Source organism: Capsicum annuum, chromosome 5, assembly GCF_002878395.1.
Source record: "Capsicum annuum cultivar UCD-10X-F1 chromosome 5, UCD10Xv1.1, whole genome shotgun sequence".
NCBI classification, from domain to species: Eukaryota; Viridiplantae; Streptophyta; class Magnoliopsida; order Solanales; family Solanaceae; genus Capsicum; species Capsicum annuum.
Genome location: NC_061115.1, coordinates 127,866,056 through 127,874,264, shown reverse-complemented (window position 1 = coordinate 127,874,264; position 8,209 = coordinate 127,866,056). Strand labels below are relative to the sequence as shown.

The 8,209-nt window shown below is 38.7% G+C and overlaps 1 non-coding gene across 1 annotated transcript; it reads right to left on the bottom strand.

Moving 5' to 3' along the window:
* Positions 1-1,385: 1,385 nt before the first annotated feature.
* LOC124899045 lies at positions 1,386-1,489 on the bottom strand. The gene has a single exon (XR_007056184.1). It is a non-coding gene; the product is annotated as a small nucleolar RNA R71 (small nucleolar RNA).
* Between the last annotated feature and the right edge of the window lie 6,720 nt (positions 1,490-8,209).

The following is an 8,209-nucleotide window of genomic DNA, read 5'->3' as shown; positions in this document are numbered from 1 at the left end:
CTTGTGATTACGAGTATGACTATGCGTGGCTAAACACTCTCTTTCCGGGGTTAAAGCCAAAGACACGAGTACTATTGTTTTGAATTGAGTTCATTTAACTTTAATTATCATTATTGGTTGTGTGTTAATCTTTGATTTAACTATTTTAAGGATTAGCTGCCCTTCGAATATTTCAATTGTCTACCTTTTGATCTCGGGAGAGGGAATTGGGGATAGAACATGGAGATGAACAAAGTATGGTTTTGTATTCTTTTATGAATAAGGAATTCAAATTAGTGTCTAGGAAAGGGATGTACTTAGATGCCTTACTTGATTCAAACGTTGGATGATAGCTTAAAGAACATAAGTGGACTATTACATCCCTGCTCAATAATGTTGTTGTAAGATTTAACTAGGTAAAGGATTAGAGGTCGGGAGACTGTGAACACACAATTAACTCTACAACTCAACAACCAAGAAAAGATCGTTAACGAATGAAGTTCTATAACATAGTAGGATTGTTCAAAGTGCTTTGACCCTTGGTTTTCACCTATTGATTATTTCAGGATCTTTACTTTACGAATTATTTACTTTTCTCTAGTTATAAATTACAAACTCTCTTTTTGGTTACATTTGCATCAACTGAATCTAAATTGTGAACTAAAATAGATTTATTTTGAATCAAGTATCTGTGGGATCGATACTTGGCTTTCATTAGACCACTTTACTACTATATAAAACCACATGCACTAGCGTGTATGCTTAGCGCGGTCAAGTTTTTGGCTCTATTATCGGGGGCTTGAAATTTCGCAATTGTTTATTTTATTTTTACTTTTAGATTTTTTTGGTGTTTTTACAATTGATCTTGGTTATGTTTTTGTAGAAAATGAGTTACAAAAGCTGGCAAGGGATCAGGACTTGGTTGAACCAAGCATTGAATTTGAGAAACTTTTTCATTAAAGAAGGAGAGAAGCAAACCTTCTCCCTCAAATTCTGCAAGTCCATGAAAACCAAGAGAATCCTTCCATCATGGATGATGAACTAGCAGTCCGTAGGACAGTCAGAAAAATGGCAATTCCACTTCCAACAAATTTGACCTTTCTATTTTAGAAGCTGGCAAATGGAGGCAATTTCAAACTCAAATAGAATGTGGTTCAGCTTCTGATAAGCAGTGGTCAGTTCACATGAAGATCCACAGGTCCACTTGCAGAATTTTCTAAAAATTAGAGATACATTTATCCCGACGGGCATAAATCAAGATTATGTGAGGATGAAGCTTTTCCCCTTTTCTTTGTTGGGGAAGAAAAAAGTGGTTGTCTGCAGAACCGGCAAATTCAATCACTTCATGGGATGCCTTGGCTAGAAAATTTCTTATTCGGTTATTCCTTTCTGGTAAGACTGCGAGACGTTGGAGTGAGATATTATTCTTCAAACAGAAGCCAGATGAGAATATTTATGATGCTTGGGAGCGGTTCAAGGCTCTTTTTAGGGATTGTCCACCCCATCAACAATCCAATGAGGTACTTGCTCATACAATCAACAGTCCAACGAGGTACTTGCTCATCCTTTTATAGAAGCACATGATCATAATACAAAGATTTTTCTAGATTCAGCTGCAGGTGGTCAAGTGCTGGAATTGACTTATGATAAGCTGTATACATTGTTGAACCGTATAGAACAAGGAAATCCTGAGTGGCATTCAGATGCTAGAAGTGCCACGAAAAGAGTTACAGGTGTACTAGAGGTAGACATGTTCACTGCCTTATCAACTTAAGTTGCAGCATTGCAAACTATGATAAACACTCAGTTCAGCAGCCTGAAATTGGGAGCTCCACAGCCTACAACAGCAGTCAATGCATTTCAGCAAATTAATGGTTGGTGCGAGATCTGCAGAAATAATGGCAATTCAGCGGCCATGTGTACTTCAAATTTGGAATTAGTAATGTATGTGGTCAATGATCAAAGGCCAAATTATGGTAATGCCTATAACATGAAGTGGCAGACTCCGTCGTGGAATGCACAACAACAAATTCAGCAACCACATGCATAAGGGAATCAATCAACTAGCAACATGGAAAAGTTATTGAAACAACTTTTACCTAATCAAACACAGTTGGCTGCGGACATGAAAAATTTACAAGCTGCCCAGAGAAGCTTAGAGTTACAGATGGGGAAGCTATAACAAGTATTAAATACTAAGCCACAAGGTGGGTTGACCAGAGATACAGAAAATCCAAAATAGGTTATGACGATCACCTTAAGGAGTGGTAAAGAGCTTCAGAGAGAACCTCCAAAGGTAACTAAAGAGGTAGATGCTGAGGGGGGTAACCCCATAGGTTTGTGAAAAAGTTGCTGAAGAATCAAAGAGGTCTAAGTACTTGTAAACTAAAGTTGCTGAACCATAAGTGAAGAAGACACCGCTACTACCCTTCCCTCATAGGCAGATTAAAGCGAAGAAGGATGGAATGTTTAAGAAGTTCTTTGATACATTCTGAGAGATTCACATTAACTTACCTTTGTTAGATATTTTGCAGGGAATTCCAAAGTATGCAAAGTACTGGAGGGATGAGGTTGCTAATAAGGTAAAATTGTAAAATGTAGGGGAGATAACACTCACTAAAGAGTGTAGTGCTTTAATAACACACAAAATCCCTAAGAAGTTGAGAGATCCTAGGAAGTTTACTCTCTTGATCCAAATTAAAAGTAGAGTGGTCCACACACTAAGTGACTTACACGCGAGCATAAATTTGATGCCCCTATCTTTGTTTGACATATTACTCGAGAAAGCCTAAATCGACCACAGTGGTTTTGCAGCTAGCAGATGGATCAATGGCATATCCGGAATGAACAATAGAGGATGTTCTAATAAAGGTTGGTAAATTTATTATTCTTGCTGAATATACTGTTCTTGATTTTGAGGCAGACGAACAGGTACCAATCATCTTGGGGCATCCATTCTAAGAAACTGGAGGAGCGTTGATTGATGTTAGAGAAGTCATGCTCAACATGAGGGTAGAGGATGAAGAGGTGGTATTTGATGGTTACAAAGCACCCAAAATAATATCCCACTATAAAGATTTGTGTATGATTAATATTATTGAAGGGGATAAGTGTGGGGTGTTTGGTCCACCAAAGACCTCTTTGGACTACCTGATTGATCAGCCTAAGCTTCTACTTCATAAGCTTGACATGATGAACGTTGATGAGACTGAAAAGGCTAGAGTTGATAAACCAATTTCTCTTGAAAATTTGCACCCAAGAGGGGTGAAGAGAATAAGAAGATGGAGGCCAAGCATGAGAAAGAGAAGTAAAGAATATGGTTTAGTTAAGCTGGGTCGTGCCACGATACTAAATTAGGTGCTGCTTGGGAGGCAACCCAAGTTAAGTAGGTATATTTTATTTTTATTTTTTAGTTTTTATTTCATGTAGTTTTTATTTTTGATTGAGCCATAGGCTAATGGAAAGTATGAGTACCAGAAATCTGAGCTAAAGAGCAAGCCAAAAACTGAGTGCGGGGTCCTTTGGATCACATTTATGTGTAAAGATGCTACTAGCTTGGCCTATAGGCCTCAAGGAGCATTTTTAACTCTTACTTTTAAGTTAACTTTGGGGACAAAGAAGAGTTTTAAGTGTGGGGTAGAGAAATTCCTAAATTTTGGCTCAATTAATTTTTTTTGGTGTAAGATATTCTTGTTGGTGCTATTTTGTATTACATGGTGCAAGTGTTTTGTTTGGTAAAAACATGTTGAATGAGTGAATTACTACTTTTGAGACTCTTAGGCTCATGTTTTGATTCTTGTTCTTGTTGTCTTAAATTAGAATTTATGCTATTGTTTGATTGAGAGTCTATGATGATCCTATTGAGTTGCGCATGTGCCATGTGCGTATGAGGTTTTTTGTATATTTCTTATTGCATGTGATGTCTAGAACTTACCCGGTGTGTGTGTAAAGCAAAATAAAGAGTGTGGGTTTTGGGATGAATTAGGCATTTCTTTGATAGCCTTGATTTATACCTTCTATGTGACCTACCTTTGCGCATAATCCTAGTTAAACTTCATTGAGCCTTTAGCTTATTTTCTTTGGTAGCCTCATATATAGCCTAATCCTCTTAGTTGATGGACCTTCATTTGATCCAAAAGCTCCTAGGAGCTTTAATGAAAAAATTAGTTAAGGAGTTTAAGGAATAAGAAGAAAGAGGTGAACTTGATGCACTAAGGTAATAGTTATTGGTGTTGATAATTGATGTGTGGTGGATAGTGGTGATAGAAATTATGCTATAAATATTACCATGGTTGTGAAAAAAAAGAAGAAAAAATTAGTTCATGTGGTAATAAACAATACTTCCACCATGTGTTTGTGAAAATGCTTAAAAGAGATGGGGAAAAACAAAGGAAATGGGTAGATAAAAGTGGTGTAATTTGGTTGTTGGAAATTGGTTTTAAATGTATAATGAAGTGTATTAAAGCACATACAGAGGTTAGTCACTATTCCTAAATAATTCCAACCTGTCCCTTAGCCTACATTACAACCCTGAAAAGACCTAATTGATCCTAAGTTCACCATTCTGATATTAGTGGAGCAGTACACTAAGGGAAAACCTATGAGTCATTGTGTGTAACTTGTGAATAATTTTTCCCAAAGATCATCAAGGAATTCCTCCCGAAAGGAAATAGACTTCGGTATTGATCTTCTTCTGGATACTCACCCTATCTCTATTTTACCATATAGAATGGCACTAGCAGAACTTAAAAAATTGAAAAAGCAGGTGAAAGATCTCTTAGATAAGGGATTTATCAGACCCAGTATTTCCCCGTGGGCACACCAGTCTTATTCGTGTGCAAGAAAGACAGTTCTCTCAGAATGTGCATTGATTACCATCAACTCAATAAAGTCACGGTCAAGAACAAGTATCCTCTTTGCAGAATCGATGACTTGTTTGAACAACTTCAGGGTGCTAGCTATTTCTCTAAGATAGACCTTAGATTCAGATATCATCAGCTCAGGGTCAAAGAATGTGAGATTTTGAAAATAGCTTTCCGTACTCGGTATGGTCACTTCAAATTCCTAGTCATGTTCTTTGGTCTCACCAATGCCCTAACAACTCCCATGGACTTGATGAACCATGTGTTTAAGCAGTACTTAGATATGTTCATCATAGTCTTTATAGATGATATTCTGGTCTATTCCCGCAGTGAGCGAGATCATACAGACCATCTTAGAATAGTACTTCAGACTCTTAGAGATCATCATATATTCACCAAATTTAGTAAGTGTGAGTTTTGGCTAAGGTCAGTAGCATTCCTTAGTCATATCGTTTTCGGTGATGGCATTAGGGTAGATCCTCAAAAGATCGAAGCAGTAAGAAACCAGCCTCGCCCTATCTCCCCATTAGATATCAGGAGTTTCTTAGGTTTGGTTAGCTATTATACATGGTTTGTTAAGGGATTTTCTTTTATTGCATCCTCTATGTCCAGAATGACTCAGAAGAAAGTCAAGTTTAGTGGTCAGATCCTTGTGAGAAGAGTTTTCAGGAGTTGAAGATTTGGACATGTAGATGTGTTCATGGATCATAAGAGCCTTCAGTATGTCTTTTCTTAGAAATATCTCAATCTTCATCAGAGAAGGTGGTTAGAGCTCTTAAAAGATTACAACATGAGCATCCTTTATCATCTGGACAAGGCCAACATATTGGCTGACGGTCTCAGTAGACTGTCTATGGATAGTGTTGCTCATGTCGAGGGCAGTAAGAAGAAGTTAGCCCCGAAAGTCCATCAGCTCGCCAGACTAGGCGTTATCTTAGTCGATACAGAGGAGGGTGATATATGGGTTCAGAGTAGTTCAGAATCATCTTTAGTTTTCGAGGTCAAAGAAAAGCAAGATAGGTATCCTAGTCTGGTCAAGATAAAAGAATCAGTGAAGGATCAGAAAGTAGAGGTTTTCTCCCAAGGGGGAGATGGTGTTCTGCATTGTCAGGGTCTCCTATTTGTTCCAGCTGTAGATGACTTAAGGTAGCAAATTCTTGCAGAAGTGCATAGTGCACGCTACTCTATTCATCTAGGGGCTACAAAGATGTACCATGATTTGCGGGAAATCTATTGGTGGAGTGGGATGAAGAGAGACGTTGCAGAGTTTTTGGCGAAGTGCTCTACATGTCAGCAGGTTAAGATAGAGCATCAAAAGCCTAGTGGGTCTATGCAGTAGATCAGTATTCCTACTTAGAAGTGGGAAAAAGTGAACATGGACTTCGTGATGGGTTTGCCTTGAACTCGTCATCAACATGATTTGGTTTGGATCATTGTAGATAGGATGACCAAATAAGCTCATTTACTTCCAGTTCATACCTCTTATTCAGCTGAGGATTATGCCAAACTCTACATAAGGGAGTTGGTTAGATTGCATGGAGTGCCACTATCTATTATCTCAGACAAGTTACCCAGTTCATCTCTTATTTTTGGAAAGCATTCCAAAAGGGTCTTAGTACCCAAGTTTATCTCAGTACAGGCTTCCATCCTCAGACAGATGATCAAGCAGAAAGGACCATTCAGACTCAAGAAGATATGATAAGGGAATGTGCAATTGATTTAAAGGGTAGTTGGGATGACCGCTTGCCTTTGATTGAGTTTGCATACAAAAACTATCATTCCAGTATTCACATAGCTCTATTTGAAGCTCTCTATGGTAGGAGATGGAGATCTCCAATCGATTGGTTTGAAGTTATTGAGGCCTTATTTATAGGGCCTAACTTGGTATTCGATGCCTTAGAGAAAGTCCAACTGATCAGAGAAAGACTCTAGGCTGCTCAGACCCGAAGAAGTCTTATGCACATGTTCGTAAAAAGGATCTCGAGTTCGATATCGGTGATCATGTATATCTAAAGATCTTTCCCATGAAAGGAGTGAAGAGGTTTGGCAAGAAGGGAAATCTCAGTCCCTGATATGTCGGTCCCTTCAAGATACTCAGTCGCTTTGGCAAGGTAGCTTATGAGCTCGAATTGCCTTCAGTTCTAGCTTTAGTTCATCCAGTATTCCATGTCTCTTTGCTTAAGAAATGTATAGGTGACCTAGCAATTGTAGTCCCAATTCAGAGCATCGATGTTCAGAATAGCCTCCCATATGAATAGATTCCAGTTGAAATCCTAGACTATCAGACTCGTAGATTGAGGAACAAAGAAGTCCCTCTAGTTAAGGTTCTTTGGAGAAATCAGTCCTTCGAGGTAGCTACTTAAGAAGCAAAAGAAGACATGTGTACCAAGTATCCTCACCTTTTCTCCACCGACACAGATCAAGCTTAAGGTAACAATTCTCCTTAAGCTTACTCAGTTTCATATTCAGTGTTCGTCACAAACTTGGTATTAAATACCATTGCATATTCAGTCTTGCATTTATGTATCAACTTTGTTATATAATTATGCATCAGACATGCATTCTCATTGTGAGAAACTTAGTTCATCAGAACACCCAGTCATGAGTTCCTGAGTCAGTTACACATGTATTAGATATGCATGTTCAGTATGATATGTTTAGTTATCAGTCATGTTAGTCATGAGATTATGTTTTAGTAGTCATGTTCAGTATGTACGTCGGTGATCTTACCCCTTCATTCTCAATCTCATTTGAGGTCGAATATTCTCAAGGGGAAGATATTGTAATACCCCATACTTTTTCCTAGCTTGAAATCGTCTCAAGAATGTTAGAAACTTACTTTGAAAGATGAATCCACTTTTGTACATGTGGCATTTTAAGATTTTCAGTTTTTTCATGTGCGAAATTGAATTAGGTTTCCAACGATACCAATTTCATCTAAATCCAACATCGGAGGAGAAAGTTATGGCCAAAATATAGAAAGTAGTAAAACTGCCCAGGTGCGACGGTGAGGCCGACGAACCATCGAACTAGAGATGGACCATTGCCCATGACCGTTGTAGTGAGGAAGTGTGACTACCTTCTACTTAGGAGTGACATCCCAGGCCGACGGAACATCGGACTAGTGATAGACCGTCGCTCAGGCCGTCGCAAGAGAAACAGTGAGGCCACCTTCTGGATAAGGTGCGACGGACAGGTTGATGGACCGTCAAACTAGCGATAGACCGTCGCCCAATACATTGCAGCCAAGGCAGTGAGAACCTATTTAGGTCCATGTGCAACGGTCAGAATGACAGACCGTCGAGCCAGCGATGGTCCTTTGGACGAGCTATCGCACGTTCCGTTTAGTTATTTTAAGTCATTTTTTT